This window comes from Ixodes scapularis, unplaced genomic scaffold, assembly GCF_016920785.2.
Source record: "Ixodes scapularis isolate PalLabHiFi unplaced genomic scaffold, ASM1692078v2 PGA_scaffold16__2_contigs__length_2301149, whole genome shotgun sequence".
Lineage (NCBI taxonomy): Eukaryota > Metazoa > Arthropoda > Arachnida > Ixodida > Ixodidae > Ixodes > Ixodes scapularis.
This window is the reverse complement of record NW_024609842.1, coordinates 2,159,915-2,176,289: the sequence shown is the minus strand read 5'-3', so window position 1 is coordinate 2,176,289 and position 16,375 is coordinate 2,159,915. Positions and strand designations below refer to the sequence as shown.

Sequence of the window (16,375 nt, the reverse complement as noted above, 5' to 3'; positions counted from 1 at the left end):
AAAAAAAAGTGCGATTTCATACACTTAATAACAGTGAGGACACGTAAAACTGAGATTAAACAATCGTGTACTTTATGAGCGTTATCTGACTTGCTGCTAGGGAAGCTCAGAACAGCTCTCGAGGGCTACGTTTACTCAAGGGATTTCTATTGACATATTCACGACCGAGTTGGCATCGCACGCGTCTCCCACGGAAGGGCACAGGACTAGGACCCCACCAGCCAAATTTCACATTTTATCTTTGCCGTCTCTTCTATAACGCTCTCATCTTGTAACGTATCGCTCGTTCATGTTCGGAATGTTTTAGAATACAGACTATGTACAAAAGAAGGTGAATTTGGCAACATTGGGCCCTTGGTCCCTTGTCATCGTCACGGGATGCACGCTGTTCTTTTTGCTTTGGTTAGGAGAGCGAGTTCACCTTATTGTACATTTATTTTCAGTTTTTAAATGAACCTACTTTTTGATCCGTGATAATAGAGTAATGCCTAAGGTTGACACCCAAAACTGTAGGAAGATCGGGAGGTATCCAGGGCTGCCCGGTATATGACACCACTGTGTTCCCTCGTTGAAAAGCGGTCGCAGTCGTGTCAAAACGACTATTCCCCTGGTCGTTTTAGATCACTATCCTAAATCCACTACGGAGCATCCGATTCATGCGGAGCCACCGCGACTCCGAGTCCACCAGCGGAAGACGACAGTCTTCCGGGAGTGATATACTGTCGTTCCGGCATTCCCCATCGCGCTGGGCTATCGTCATTTCCGGAAAGCGCCATCAGGCGTCGGTCGACCGCCGTTCCCGTCATGCTCGGCGAGGCAGGAAGTTACGTCTCCCTGAGATCGGCTTCCACTCGGCTTCGGGAAGATCAGCCGATCGAGATTTGGGCGGTCCGAACCCTAAATAAGATTCGGCGCGGCTCTTAATGGACGTGCGAAAGACATCTTATTTGATCTCAAACGACCAGTGGCGAACGCGCCCTCCAAAAAGGTCGATCCCGGAACGTGTCAGAACGACGACTGGAATTCGTCATTACTCAAACGCAAATCTGCTAAAAAAAGAAAAAAAAAAACCTTGGTGGGACCATGAAGACCACTCTGAAGTTCAGTTTAACGATTGATATGAACGCCAAGTGTTTTGCAGGCAATCTTTACGAAGTTTAAGACCGATGTGGCGCTTGCGCGCCGCACAAATTAATTGAATAGAACCACCATCAATCACACCGGGGCCGATGAGAGCGACGCCCTAGACTGCGGAAAAATCCAGCTCATGAATGACGTGGACCGTGACATCAATTGTGGCACGTCTGGCGGCTGGTCGAAATGATGAAAGTCCGCTTGTCCTCGTTTTTGATCATAAGTTGTTAAACAATATTTCGTATTTTTTCTTATTTACTAACAACGACCATTTTATGTTTTTGGCAGAAGAAATTACTACAATACAATAAAATATTATTTCAATCCGCGGGCGCGCGGATTGAAAAGACTGAATAGCTGAGAGCCTTTAAAAAGAAACAGAAAGAATTTTTGAAAAGTAAAGGAAACGAGTTAGACGAGAATTTTAGAGTATATTTATCCCGTGAATTTGAATATTACGTTCATTTTCCACGAAGATTTATACTAAACGTGAGAAAACCCGAAAATCCTCCGACCAGTCGTAACGTCACACTAGGATCTTTGGGCCGCCAAGCGCGTGTCGCTCGTGTGGGCAGCGCGTGCAATCGCAAGCTTGCCAGGTATATTTTTTCCCACTGACTTCAGTCGTGACGTCTATTTGTGACCTTTTCGAGGAGAGCAAGTGTGCACGTGCATAGCTTTGACAGGTGCTGAAGATGCGCTAGAGCAGGGATTCCGAAAACTCCTAGTATGACGCCACGCCCCTTGCACTTTGATATTAGCTTTAAAAAATAATTTCTGCAGTCTTAGTGCGCCAAATCGAAAAATAATCTCGATGTTCATAATCTTGGAGGCCAACTGAAGGCTATTTTGGTGTTTTTCCTTAAATAAAAAACCGCTTCAGTCTCCCTTTAACTTGAAAAGCGTTTTGCGGGGTACGTCAAAAAGTTGTCTTTTGCTGTGTTTTTTTTTTCTTGAAAAAAACAAAATTGGCGAATCATTGTGTTCTGTTCGGTTTGTGGCGCGGCTCTTAGTTCCACGCGTGAATGGAGCTGCAGAAACTATTCCAGGCTGGCGCACTGCAGTTTCCAACACTCGTCAGGGTCCATTTTAAAAAGCTTCTTTCATACCTCGTTCACTCTAAGAAAAAAAGGGTGTAGTCGGGTTGATCGGGCGCGCATGCACCCTCTTCCTGAAAGATAAACCCTGCGTTGCCCAGCAAGGGTACTTGTACACCGACAATGATCATCCTCCTCCCTCTTAAAGACCTCTAGGTGTATCAGTGCGCCCCCACGATAGCCACGCGCCCGGTCAGCTTGTGCTTGGATTCCCCCTTGGGGGCAGGGTTGGGCAGTATCGCGATACAAATGCATCGCGATACAAATATATCGCGATAGTATTTCAGAAATACGTTTCGTATGTGCATTTCTGTATCGAGATAGAGTTTTTCACCAGTATCTGTATTCTTGTATCGAAATACATTTAGAATGTTTCTGTGTATCACGATACAATCAGGGTGAAATGTATTTCGATACATCTCCTGAGAAATACCTCCCCCCCCCCCTTCCCCGAAAAAAAAAAATGTGAACGCATCTATTTTTTATTTTATTTTTTTACTTCTGAGGTGCTAGGTCAAGGAGATGCTGGGGCATTTCATTTCATTTATTGTTCCCTCAAAGCGCCCGGAGGCATTACATGAAGGGGGGAGAGACAAAAGAAAAAGTTCGCTGCAAAAACCAGAAAACACTAACATTGAAAACAACACGCGACAGATCGCGCACACATACACAGCATACTATATACACAACAACTACACACCAGAGAGCGTATAACATTAAACTGACTTAAATAATTCTTCACATACACTCCTAAACTGTGCACTGTCTGAGATATCAACCACACTTTCAGGGAGGTCATTCCATTCATGAATAGCCAAGATCAAGGGCGACTCTGAGAAATGCTTAGTGCGACATAAGGGTAGCCTAATTTTATGAAGGTGATCATGCCGAGGAAAAATCCTATGGGGCGGAAGTAAAAGTTGACTTTTCAGGTCAGCGTTGTAATAATACACGCGATGAAGAAAAGCCAGTCGTGATACTTTGCGTCTATTACATTGTTACCATGCCGACCGAGGTTCCCTCCAATTCTCCGAACTATTTTCCTATGCGTCCACATCTCTCTTCTGAGAATTGTTGCATAGGCGGGGACTGGAACCAGGTGGCGTGCCAGGAGTGGAGTCAGAGCATCTACTGCCGCAGGTCCTTAGGTAGGGATTTCTTGAGTCATTGTTTGCTGGCCTCCAATGCCCGCGGCTAACCGCCTCTCTTGCCTTAACGTACACGGTACACCCTGCCGGCGTAGCTGAGTCACAGTCCGTTGCAGCACGAGCCTGGCGGTGGTTGACTTGAAATAAATAGGATGACGCACGCAGTGAAGTTCAACACATATTCGAAGGCGTCTGCGGCTGCACCCGTAATATTGCACGGGTCGAGGGTACGTCATCAGCCGACGTGAATGTGACCCGCTGCTCTGGTGATCCGAAACCCAGAAAGGAGGCCAGACGAATCATCGCTGTGCCGACCCCATAGAGATCAGGCCGACCCAGACTTCGTACACCTGCGACTCGTCTCGAGCCCGCCGTTTCTCGATGTGCTCGCACCTGTGCCGGCAATATCAGGTCGCAATTTACGAGGCTTCTCTTTGGATGATGCTGGGCGAAACTTGAGGCCTGCAATTCATGCGTCGGGGGCGGAGGGTCGGCAGGAAGGACCTTCACAACAGGGATGCTACCGTATCGTTTTTTTTTCAGTCGTAACAGAAGATAAGGCTTGTGTTCCGGAATGTTTCAGGTGGTTCACTATTCTCGAAAATTCCAAATGCGCCTGCATGATCTTCAACGAGGTAACCTACAACGAAAGTACGTATTGTCTTTTCATACAGCAACACGGTAAAGTTTCATGGTCAAGGCCCCACCTGCAGATCAAGAATACCAGTTCATTCCGCGTTGAAATCATCTGATGAATGTTGACAGGGTCGTCCTCATTGGACAAGGGCGTTGTGACGTTTTGATGGGCTTTAGGATGACATATAATTTATTTAGAGGTAGAAGTCTTTTCGCATCCCTCGTCAGACAGAGAGGATGTGAGGAAAGGGACAGTCCTTGATGAAACGTTTTTTTTAAGCCCATTGTAGACTCCTCGTTGTCTGAAACAGCTACCTAAAAGGCAAAGTGCCAACCATACGGGAAAGTAATTTCGGGATCAAAAACTTCCCTTTCCAACTTCGAGCTTCATCTCAATTGGCGTCTCAAACAAATTCGAAAAACGTATTGCAGTATCAGTATTTCTGTATTTGTATTTCTACCCTCCCTAAAATGTATTCCTGTATTTGTATTTCCAAATAATTTTTGCCTTTATTAAAAATGTATTTCCGATACGTATCGTGATACACTTTTTCAGGTATATTTCAGTATCAGTATTTTAGCTACTATTTTAATGTATCCCAGTATTTGTATTTCCAAATACATTTTTGAGCATTTCTGCCCAACCCTGCTTGGGGGTCACTTTTTGGGTTGAGCAGTTTCTTAGGAGGTATGGAGCTATCCTGTTCACTCGGTGTTGACAGTACAGTGGACGCTATGCTTGTTTTAAGCCAATCGGGTCTCCGGGTAGGATCACGTGACTACAGTCTCCAAGCTAGAGATAAGGCAGAGCACGGCACCTGCCTCAAGGCCAAGGCGAAGGATAGCATCCACTGCACTTTTAACTTGGGTCGATCTTTGAAGAGAATATAAGTGACAAATCCTCTCGTTGTGTCATGTTGTGTTCATTGTTGGGTTGCCCCTGAAGATAAGCCTTTGCGAGGGCGCTCCCCTTTTTGCCTTGAAGGAGGTGCAATTTGCTTTTCCTTTCTCTCCCTAAGCTGAAAGCGTGGAAGAAGGTGCGCAGCTGCCGGACCAATGAACCGAAGGCTTTTTTATACCTCGACATCGCTGTCTGGGTGCGGGTGACGGCAGGAGTGTGATCATACGGTAAAGGTTTCACGGGTGACGTAGAAGCTTTTTTTAAGACAATTCGTCATGGGGCTATTCGTCGCTAGGGCATCTAGTCGAAAACTGAGTTTTCTTTTTCTAGTTTATTTTTATTAGGAAAGTTTAGGGGAATCGGAAAGGGGGAGGGGGAGGGTATGGAACCTGTATGTATAAATATGAAGTTCCGAAGGCCTTCCAAAAAAAGTTCGAACAATGCCTTGTTGTTCGCGTTCTTTTGGAGTTACGGAAAGGTCGGAGGCTGTTCTTCTAAACACGCGTGCTGTCTTGTATCCTGTATGGATAGTTCACGATCCTTTGTCCGGTTTCGATACTCCATTCACCTTTAAGCCGACAGTGCACGGGAGGCTGTATGTTCGCCGGCTCAACAGTTTGAGTGGTTCAGCAAGCGTCGACTTTTTTGTTATTTCTTTGTTAATTAGATTTCGCTTATCTTTTTTTCGGAGAGTCCGGAACGAACTTTCACGACTTACAAGATAAAGTTTATAAAACGTCTTTGTCATCCACATCCTTTTAGATCCGAGGGCACGTTCGTACACTAGCCAAATGCTATAAAATAAGTGGTCTAAGCGTTTTTTTTTTGGCAGTCGCTATGGAAGTCATCAGGACTGAAAGAGGCGGGGACATGCTGGTTTGCGAAGGATTTTATATACTGCTAACCGAAGGTCTGAGCAAAGCATCTACTGGGTATGTCGAAGAAGAGAGACCTACTAAGATCATGACTGACGTCTCTAATCATCGCGTTATTACAGTCACACATAATCACAGACATTCGGGGTTATTTGTGAAAGCCATTTTAAGGTCACAAATAACCACAGACAACAGAGACATCCTCGAAGCTTGCGCCAGAAGCATAACATTGTAATCGCAGATGTATAGGTGACATTTATTTGATGTCACTCGCTAGGTGCTCTGGCATCGGCCACTACGGTCGACATCTTCGAGGTCTCTTTCTATTTCACGTACGTGTCAGGTGTCGTCTGGCCGGACCTTTCAACGTTGGTTAGCAGCATTTCACAGCTCTAAAGGGTCTTTTTGGCCGAAACTAGGGGTTAGTCTCAGACTTCGGTGCCTTTGAAGCGCCGTAGGAATATTTTTTGCGTGTGTTTTAGTTGGTTTTTGTCGCTCTCAGATTTTTCCACCGCGGCCGCCTTGCTCCATGCAGCGCTCCGCGCGCGCGCCGTGCCCGCAGCGGTAGCTCTTCGGCGAGAAGTGTGATTCTTTCTACTTTGGTGTTTACTTCGGGGTAGCACGGTGTGATTACTCTGTTTTGTTTTGCTAGTTTCCTTATTGTTTTTTTCTCTACCGGATTTTCTGTACTACGGCCGTGTAACCGTGTTGCTCCATCGGCTCCGTGTCGTACGTCGTGCCTTCGCTGTTCGCTCCTGTGAAAAAACATAAAGTGCGCCTCACCGAGTGCGCAGCTAATGAAAAATGCGCTGCATTTTTTATTACTCAAAACTATTTAAAAACCGCGTGCAAACGATTTGAGGAGCAACGAGACAAGCGACGGCGACACGCTTCGGTGTCGCTCGCGGGACTAGGCAAACCGCATGAAAGCGACGAGCCACCAACGCGATGAGCGCTAAGTTTTCTAGAAGTTCAAAAACCGAGCTACGTGACAGTGAAGGGTGAACCGCATGTAAGCGATTTAGCAAGAAGGGCGACAGCGACGGGAGTAGGCGACGAACGACAGAGTTCCTCACGGTCGCTCGTCGCGTCATTCGGTTTTTAGATTTCTAGAAATCATCGCTCATCGCCTTGGTAGCCTGCTCCCGACGCTTTCATGGAGTTTGCCTCGTCGCGCGAGTGACCGAACAACAGCAAAGTAGGTAGTCGTCGCTCGACTCGTCGCTCGCTAAATGGCTTACGTGCGGTTGATCCTTTACACACGGTACTCGGCGGTAACAAAGAAATTAAAACGGCCCGCCCCCGGGATAAACAGTTTTCTATATTCTGTTCAACCAAGTTTCTTCACCGATACAAAAGTAGCAGACACAACCAGCGGACGACCGTGTACCCAACGCAGTCAAACGTCAAACCGCGACCTCGAAGATGGCGGATCGCCGGTGGCGCTCGCTGGCAAACTCGAACCTGCAGGCTCAGTGAATACCGCCTATATGCAGAGTTTCCAATGCAAAAAAAAAAAAAAAAGAAAAACACTTTTCGTGAACTGACACCTGTGTGGTAGTCCTATCAAAATTACTGAAACATATTTATAACTCGGTAGTGTCGTGTACCCACAGAAGTAAACAGCGTCTACCGCGAAAGTAGAGCATTTAAGCCAAATCTTAAACATTATGCTACAAATCAAAACACCAAATGAGAAAGAACCTTCGTTCGTAAATAATAATTTTAAAGCAAGATACTCCAAACACTGCGAAAATTGAACACGTAATAAGCTATTAATAGCGTGACGAATCGTCATCTGGACAAATTACCCTATTACAAGTTGCCCTATGACGAATGGCCCTATGCAACGAATCGCCCTGCTACGAGTTGTCCTGCTACGAATTGTCTTCATGATGACCTGGTGACTTCCATAGCGACTGCCAAAAAAAAACGCTTAGACCAGTTATTTTATAACATTTGGCTCGTGTACGAACGTGCCCTCGGAACTAAAAGGGTGTCGATGACAAAGACGTTTTATAAACTTTATCTTGTAAGTCTTGAAAGTTCGTTCAGGACTTTCCGAAAAAAAATATAAGCGAAATCTAAATAAGAAAGAAATAACAAAAAAGTCGCACGCTTGCTGAACCACTCAAACTGTTGGCTCGACGAGCCTATAGCCTCCCGTGCACTGTCGGCTTAAAGGTGAATAGAGTATCCAAACCGGACAGAGGATCGTGAACTATCCAAACAGGATACAACACAGCACGCATGTTTAGAAGAACAGCCTCCGACCTTTCCGAAACTCCAAAAGAACGCGAACAACAAGGCATTGTTCGAACTTTTCTTGGAAGGCTTCTCAACTTCATAGTTATACATACACGTTCCATACCTTCCCCCTTCCCCTTTCCAATTCCCCTAAAGTTTCCTGAAAAAAATAAAATGGAAAAAGAAAACCCAGTTTTCGACTAGATGCCTTAGAGACGAATAGCCCTATGAAGAATTGCCCTACGCGACAAATTGCCCTGCTACGAATTGTCTTTCGACGAACGGCCCGTAGCCCCCCCAAAAAAGCTTCTACGTCACCCGTGAAACCTTTACCATGTGATCACGTTCCTGCCGTCAGCCGCGCCCAGACAGCGATGTTGAGGCATAAAAAAGCCTGCGGTTCATCGGTCCGGCAACTGCCCACCCTCTTCCACGCTTTCAGCTTAGGGAGAGAAAGAAAAAGGCAAATTGCAGCTCCTTCGAGGTTAAAGGCGGGGCGACCTCGCAAGGGCCTATCTTCAGGGGTGATCCAAAAATGAACACAACGAGAGGATTTGTCACTTATATCCTCTTCAAAGTTCAACCCAAGTTAAAAGCGCAGTGGATGCTATCCTTGGCCTTGGCCTTGAAGCAGGTGCCGTGCTCTGCCTTATCTCTAGCTTAGAGACTGCAGTCACGTGATCCTACCCGGAGACCCGATTGGCTTTAAACAAGCATAGCGTCTACTCTACTGTCAACTCCGAATGAACAGGATAGCTCCATACTTCCCAAGAAACAGCCCAACCCAAAAAGTGACCCCCAAGCGGGAATGCAGGCACAAGCTGATCGGGGCGCGTGGCTATCGGGGGGGGGGGGGGGGGGGGGGGGGGGTGCACTGATGGAGGATGACCATTGTCGGTGTACAAGTACGCTTGTTGCGTAACGGAGGGCTCAAGGGGAGGAAGTGGCCGAGTGGGGCAACGCGTCTCAGCTCGGAGCGTGGAGCAAAAGCTTGCGCTGGGAACCTCCTGGGCTTGATCCCCGCCGCCCCCGCCCGTTTCGATCTGGATGAGTTTCGTACCGGCACGCGTTCGTGTGATCACTACTGCGTGATGCACGTTAAAAACCCGAGGTTAGCGGTTTTACCACACTGGCCAAATTTCTCATCTACAGCTAAGAGACCGATTATCCGTTGAGGCGCATCTCCATCAAGGCGTAAAGAGCAAGCCAATTTTTTTTCGGAGGGCTCATCTTTCAAGAAAAGGGTGCATGTGCGCCCGATGCACCCGACTACACCCTTTTTTTCTTAGAGTGAACGACGTATGACAGAATCTTTTTAAAATGGACCCTGACGAGTATTGGAAACTACAGTTCGTCAGCCTGGAAAAGTTTCTGCAGCTCTATTCGCGCGTGGAACTAAGAGCCGCGCCAAAAACCGAAGAGATCACAATGATTCGCCAATTTTGTTTTCTCAAGAAAAAAAAACACAAACATCTTTTACATGTATCACAATAAACGCTTTTCAAGTTGAAGGGAGACTGAAGCGGTTTTATATTTGAGAAAAACACCAAAATAATCTTCATTTGGCTTCCAAGATCACAAATATCGAGATTATTTTTCAATCTGGTGCCCGGAGGCTGCAGAAATTATTTATTAATGTTAATATCAAAGTGCACGGGGCGTGGCGTCATACTAGGAGTTATCGGAATCCTTGCTCTAGCGCCTCTTCAGCACCTGACATATGTATGCGCGTGCACTCTTGCTCTCTACGAAAAGGCCACAAATAGAAGTCACGACTGACGTCAGTGCGGAAATATACACTTGGCAAGCTTGCGATTGCACGCGCTGCCCACACGAGCGACACGCGCTTGGCGGCCCAAAGATCCTAGTGTGACGTTACGACTGGTCGGAGGATTTTCGGGTTTTCTCACGTTTTGTATAAATCTTCTTGGAAAATGAACGTAATATTAAAATTCACGGGATAAAAATACTCAAGAATTCTCCTCTAATTTTTTTTTTTTTAAGAATTGTTTTAACTTCTTTTAAAGGCTCTCAGTTATTCAGTCTTTTCACTCCGCGCGCCCGCCGACTGAAAAAAATATTTTATTCTATTGTAGTAATTTGTTCTGTCAAAAACATAAAATTTTCGTTGTTCCTAAATAAGAAGATATATGAAATCTTTTTTAACAACTTACGATCAAAAACGAGGACAAGCGGACTCCGTTGATTTCGACCAATCGCCCGACGTCCCTCAATTGATGTCACGGTCCACGTCATTCATAAGCTGAATTTTTCCCCAGTCTCGGGCGTCGCTCTCATCGATCCCGGTGTGATTGTTGCTGGTTCTATTCAATTAATCTGAGCAGCGCGCAAGCGCAACATCGGTCTTAAACTTTGTAAAAAAATTACCTGCAACACACTTTGCGTTCATACCAACCGTTAAACTGAACTTCAAAGTGGTCATCATGGTCCCTTCAAAGTTCTTTTTTTTTCTTTTTTTAACAGATTTGTGTTTGAGTAATGACGAATTCCACTCGTCGTTTTGGCGCGTTCCGGGATCGACAATATTTGAGGGCGCGTTCGCCACTGGTCGTTTCAGATCAACCCGGTTGTCTTTCGCAGGTCCTTTTAGAGCAGTGCCGATTCTGATTTAGGGTTCGGAGCGCCCAGAGCTCGATCGGCTGACCTTCCAGGAGCCGAGTGGAAGCCGATCTCTGGGAGACGTAACTTCCTGCTTCGCCGAGCATGACGGGAACGGCGGTCGACCGACTTGTGATGGCGGTTTGCGGAAATGACGATTGCCCAGCGCGATGCGGAATGCCGGGACGACAGTTGGTCACTCCCGGAGGTCTGTCGTCTTCCGCTGGTGAAGTCGGAGTCGCGGTGGCTCCGCACGAATCGGGTCTCCGTAGTGGATTTAGGCTATAGTGATCCAGAACGACAAGGTGAATGGTCGTTTGGACACGCCTGAGACCGCTTACAATGAGTGAACACAGCTTTGGATACCTCCCGGTCTCCCTACAGTTTTGGGTGTCATCCTTAGGCATTACTGTATTATCACGGATGAAAAAGTAGGTTTATTTAAGAACTGAAAATGAATGTACAATAAGGTGAACTCGCACCCCTAACTAAAGCAAAAAGAACAGCGTGCATCCCGTGACGGTGACAAGGGACCAATATCCCATTGGTGCCAAATTCAGCTTCTTTTGTGCATGCTCTGAATTCTAGAAGATTCCGAACATGAACGAGCTATACGTTACAAGATGAGAAGGTTATAGAAGAGACGAGAAAGATAAAATGAGAAATTTGGCTGGTGGGGCCCTAGTCCCGTGCCTTCCCGTGGGAGATGCGCGCGATGCCAACTCGGTCGTGAAAATGTCAATAGAAATCACTTCAGTAAACGTAGCCCTCGAGAGCTGTTCTGACCTTCCCTAGCAGCAAGTCAGATACCGCTCATAAAGTACAAGATTGTTCAATCTCAGTTTTACGTGTCATCACTGTTATTGAGTGTATGGAATCACACTTTTTTTTCAATCGGATCGAAGAGGGATTTGAGGAAGCCATACGTCCAAGACCCCTGGTGTATTTTTCCGCGTCTCCGACGGGCCGGCTTCGTGACATTAGCATGTCTCGTTAACCGCGGCCTTTATATGTGGCCGGCATGTGACGTCATATTACATACTTATTTTCATGCAGTGATGTAGAAGCCACGTGCTCAGCAAGCAATGGCCACCAGAATGGTCGCTTATGTGATGTCAGTGGAAGCCATGTTTAGTCTCCACCGCGATAAGCAAACCGCTGGCATCTCCTTTTTGACACGCTTCAATGGACCCTTTTCAAAAGTTAGTGTACCTACCACGTGCAGAGCCAAACTCGACGCTCTAATGGCGGCGCTACGCAGCTTCTGCACCCTTGGAGAGGCGAGCGTCTTTGAAAGCCTGCCACAGAGAAGCGGAAAATCCATTCTAACAAGTTGGTGCTTTTAAGTCGCTTTTGATTCACAAAATCGGGAGTGTTTGAAGGTAGACGATCTTGACCTTCTATCACCGTCATTAGTGCGGAGATATTGGAGCTATTGAGACTGCCACGAGATGGCTCCGACGTTTGGAAAGGGTGAGTTGCGGTGTTAGTGCTCGTCTCGTGCAAAAGCTGTCTTTAACAACATAACAAATGCAACTTGCTGTCTACGGCATTTGACGTATTGTTTTCACTATCTCGCATTTTGTGAAATGTTTAGTGGGCGCTGGAAATTTTCACCCTTTGAAAAGGTTCCTGACAAAGCCATTCTTACATTTTCAAGTGTTTTTCTCTCCTTTACGCACGTTTTTACGACGGAAAATGTATTCGGCTACACTCATTATTTTCAGCGTTGCTACTGCTCACGCCGGTGATGTATTGATTCCATTTATTTCGACGCTTCTGCATGACGTTTTCCTAAGTGACGTAAAATCGAATTTTACTTTTCTCTTGGGCTTAAACCTCCGAGCTTTGGGGCACAATAAACAGTTCTCATGGAAATTCCGCACACAATATTGCAGACGAGAAATAATTTGTGTTACGGCATGCATTATACCCCGGAAAGGCGTAGGGTTTAAATAGGCTTGGGCAGAGCCGTATATGTAGAGAGTTGGGCCATTCGTCGGGAAGTATAGGAGACAAATGTGGAGGCGCCATTGGCCGAAAGCGGGCTGGGCGTGTTCCAGGGCGTCTTCATAAATTCGAATGTGACCAACCAGAAGCCAGAAATAATACCCTGGCGGTGGTCGTGAGAAACAAACCTGATAACTGCATTGGAGTAACTCTCGATGGCTGAAAATATGGTACACGTGATGTTTCAATCACGCTCATCCGAAATGATGGTGGAGGAGGGCAACTAGCGGAACGATCGACATAATCCGTAAGCCAAGCGCCGAGGGCCGGGAATCTACCGTCCGAGCGGTCACAATCTGTCCGCGCAAAACAGAGTTGAGCAGCGCTTTCGTTTTTTACATCTTTCTGCATGATCATGATCAAAGCAACACGTGCATCCTATTTTCAACCACGAATAGTTCCTCCATTTCACTCTTACGCACTTATTAAAACCATATACGAACATAGACCTTCGATCAGAACTGTTTCTCGCTACCACCGCTGGGGATTCTTTTCGGCTTCTGGTTGGTCAAGAGACCATGCCAAGCCCTCTTTCCGCGTCAGATGCACGCCGTGGCTCTGCCCGCGCCTCCCATTCACCAAACTCTCTACATATACGGCTCTGGGCTTGGGTAGACACACTGCATTGATTTTATTTATAGATTCCTTCATAGTCGCTGACAAATAAGATACGCAGGGTGTGGCTTAATATTATAATCTTGATTCTTGCTTCGTGATTGCTTCTTCCGTGTTCTTATCCTCTAATACCGCAATCCTACTGGAATAGAAGAAATATTGAGATGCTCGTCAGTCAGCACGTCCTTCACTTAGGTTGTCAATGATTTTTGGAGCGACCTCATATAAATATATGCCGCTATCTCTACCGATACCAGGACGGGTTGATTCGGATACTTTAATACGTTGGTATTCTTACGGGTATCTCAAATAGCGGACAGGCTATTTAAAGTACCGCAAAATTCGGTTTCTTAACCCATCGCGCTACGACTTTCTGCAGTGTTGCCTACAGGCGCGGCGTATTTTTCTATAAACTTTGCAAAGAGTGAACTTACCCGAGGAAAAAGTAAAGGAAGAAATAGGCTTAACTCCTATGGAAACCCAGCCAAGCCACCGGTCTTCAATCAATAGAGCGCACTATTGTTTGAAAACTGGTGACTTCGCTACGTTTCCAGGGAGTTAAGCCTTTCTTTTACATTTTCCTCAGGTAAGTTCGCTCACTGCAAATTTCACAAAAAAAAAAATGCACCACCTGTGGGCAAACCTGCAGAACATCGTAGCGCGATAGGTTAAGAAACCGAATTTCGCGGTCGATTTAAAGAGATTGGCCGCTACTAGATACACCCGGTACTGCATCCAAATGTCTTCAAAAACACAGAAAAAATAAAATTGCGACTAGGTTAACGCAAACCTAGTGATTATATGTTTTTATATCTGTGACATAGAAGTGGCGACCGAAATTCTTGTACTCTAACCAAATATGGTAATTCTTTTTTTTATAGCGATTTGTCAAGGCAACTTAGTTTAAGCAGCGTTCTTAAGTATTGCCGGCTCCAAAGAAGGGTTTCGAGCCAGCAGTACGTAAGCCACGTTCAACGTTCTAAAAACGTTGTCCGCCTTTATACGCACTTTGACGTCATATGAGTTCCATGCCGTCTGCCAGGATCCTGGCGGTGTCGCAGCGGTGGTTGTTGGGGCCAAAAGTATCAGCTTTCAATAGTAACTTTTGCCGGGAATTCTAGCACCAAGCGCAAGGGTTGCGACATCTGACAGCATGACCCTTTGGCTCCTGTGAGGTCGTTTCTGGACACTTCGGGATAACTTTTAAGGCATGGGTGCGATAGGATCCTAAACACAGCAGTCACAGACGAGTTCTAAAAGCACGTACTCCATAGTTCATCCAGCTAAGGGCGTCACAAATAGGTAGAAAGAGACACCGAGGTCATTATACCGGAAGCAGTTGTTCACGTATTCAACGTCTGAGGTACGTCAGGTCTACGTAAAGGCCATACACTTGGTTCTTCCTATTACACCTACAAATTAAGAGAGGATACAAATGTAGCTTATTAATGCGGAACGCAATTGCATTGTACGTGCACCGAATGCACAATCACGTAATGTTTGTGTTTTGCCGAGTTCCAAACTGCCAGAAATCCTCTCACGTTGTTGGGCATTTGAGAAAATTACTTCTCGCGCTTTTCTTAGCCTCTGTTCAGATTACGTGTAGAATCGGAGTTACCAAATGTATGTGACCGTCCCAAAACGAGGTTCCATTTGTCATGGTGCCGCACAATTAGAGCGCCGAAGAGCGAAAAGTTTGACGGATATCCAAAAGGTTTTCGGAAGAACAGGAACGTAGGCGCGGTACAAAAGATTAAGATTATAACCATCATTATTAAAAACTTGGCAACAAGGTAATCTAGATTCTTCAGTCCCTTTCTTTTATGTGGCATGGCACTCTAATAGCATTTTGAAGTCTAGCGAAGTAGTATATCTTCTCACAAGCTGCATATTAAGAAATTCATTTGAAAGAATGAATAGTGTTAACGAAACACGACTGCAAGATGCCCCCCCCCCCCCCCTTTCATCTCTCTCCCGATAATCCAAATTTCTTTCGTTCGAACTATTCACATGAGTATAGGCTTGCTTCCCGTGGTTTGCTTTTATTGCATTACATTTCCAATGTCTTGTCATTGCAGAAGGGCTTTCTTATTTTTGTTGAGTTAATTGTGCTTTGTTTGTGAAAGGGAACTTTTCTGGTAGATCTATAGGTATGATTTTTTCTTATTAGAAAAACACCGTGACTTGTGACCAACGTTTTGTTTCTTCCTGTTTACCGAGAAGTTTGTAGCGAGCGTGGAACGGTCGGATAACAGGAGCGGTTACGTTCCAGGTGTCGCGTATCCGGTTCTGATTGAAAGCAGGAGCGGCAACTCAAGAGGCGCTGTTCGACTTTATAAAGACTACGTCATAGACTTGGAAGATTCCAGTGTTTTAGGGGACCGTCTGTATTTTTCCGACGATAGGTATGGAGAGGTGAATCACGAATTGGTAAGGAAAGATTACCTTTCACAAGAAAGCATGCTTCCGCCTTATTGATTGAAATTCACATGATTTAATTGGAAAATAAGCATTCCACCTGTTTATTCGCTCAGAAGTTATTTGATGTGTCCACTAGGGGCTTTGGAGGTTTTCGTACATACGAAAATAGTGTTCAAGCAGACTGGTCTCCGCTATTAATAACGCAAATAACGCACATTAGTTTAAATGATGAGCCGACTCCCACGATTTCTTTTTTGCATTCTTTGAGAAAGTTTTACTTCCTCGATGATTTATGCGACCATTCACCCCAAAATTCGTTCTGCGTCTCGGTGAAATTCATTAAATGTAATCATTTACTGAGTTTTTATCAAATGCCATAGCTTGCAAAAAAAAACAAAAAAACATGAGCGATTCAGCGATTCCAGTCTGTGAAGGTGCATGACCAGCGAAGCTGTTTAGCACATGACACAGACGTGTCAAACAATTTTGAACAAAGGTACGTCCAGATTTATTGTCTTGATTGGTGGTCATCGTGAAGAGCCGGAGGAAAAAAGACACCCGCGACGGGACCGCCAATCCGGGAGATTGGAAGGAACGGAAACTAGGCTCACAAGCGCTTGGGGCGACTACAAGGAGAGGGCGGTGCGAGAGTAGACATAGCTGACGCGGGTC

At 45.7% G+C, this 16,375-nt stretch overlaps 1 pseudogene; it reads left to right on the top strand.

Moving 5' to 3' along the window:
- Positions 1–12,322: 12,322 nt before the first annotated feature.
- LOC115321072 overlaps positions 12,323–16,375 on the top strand; it is a 56,564-nt pseudogene continuing 52,511 nt past the window's right edge.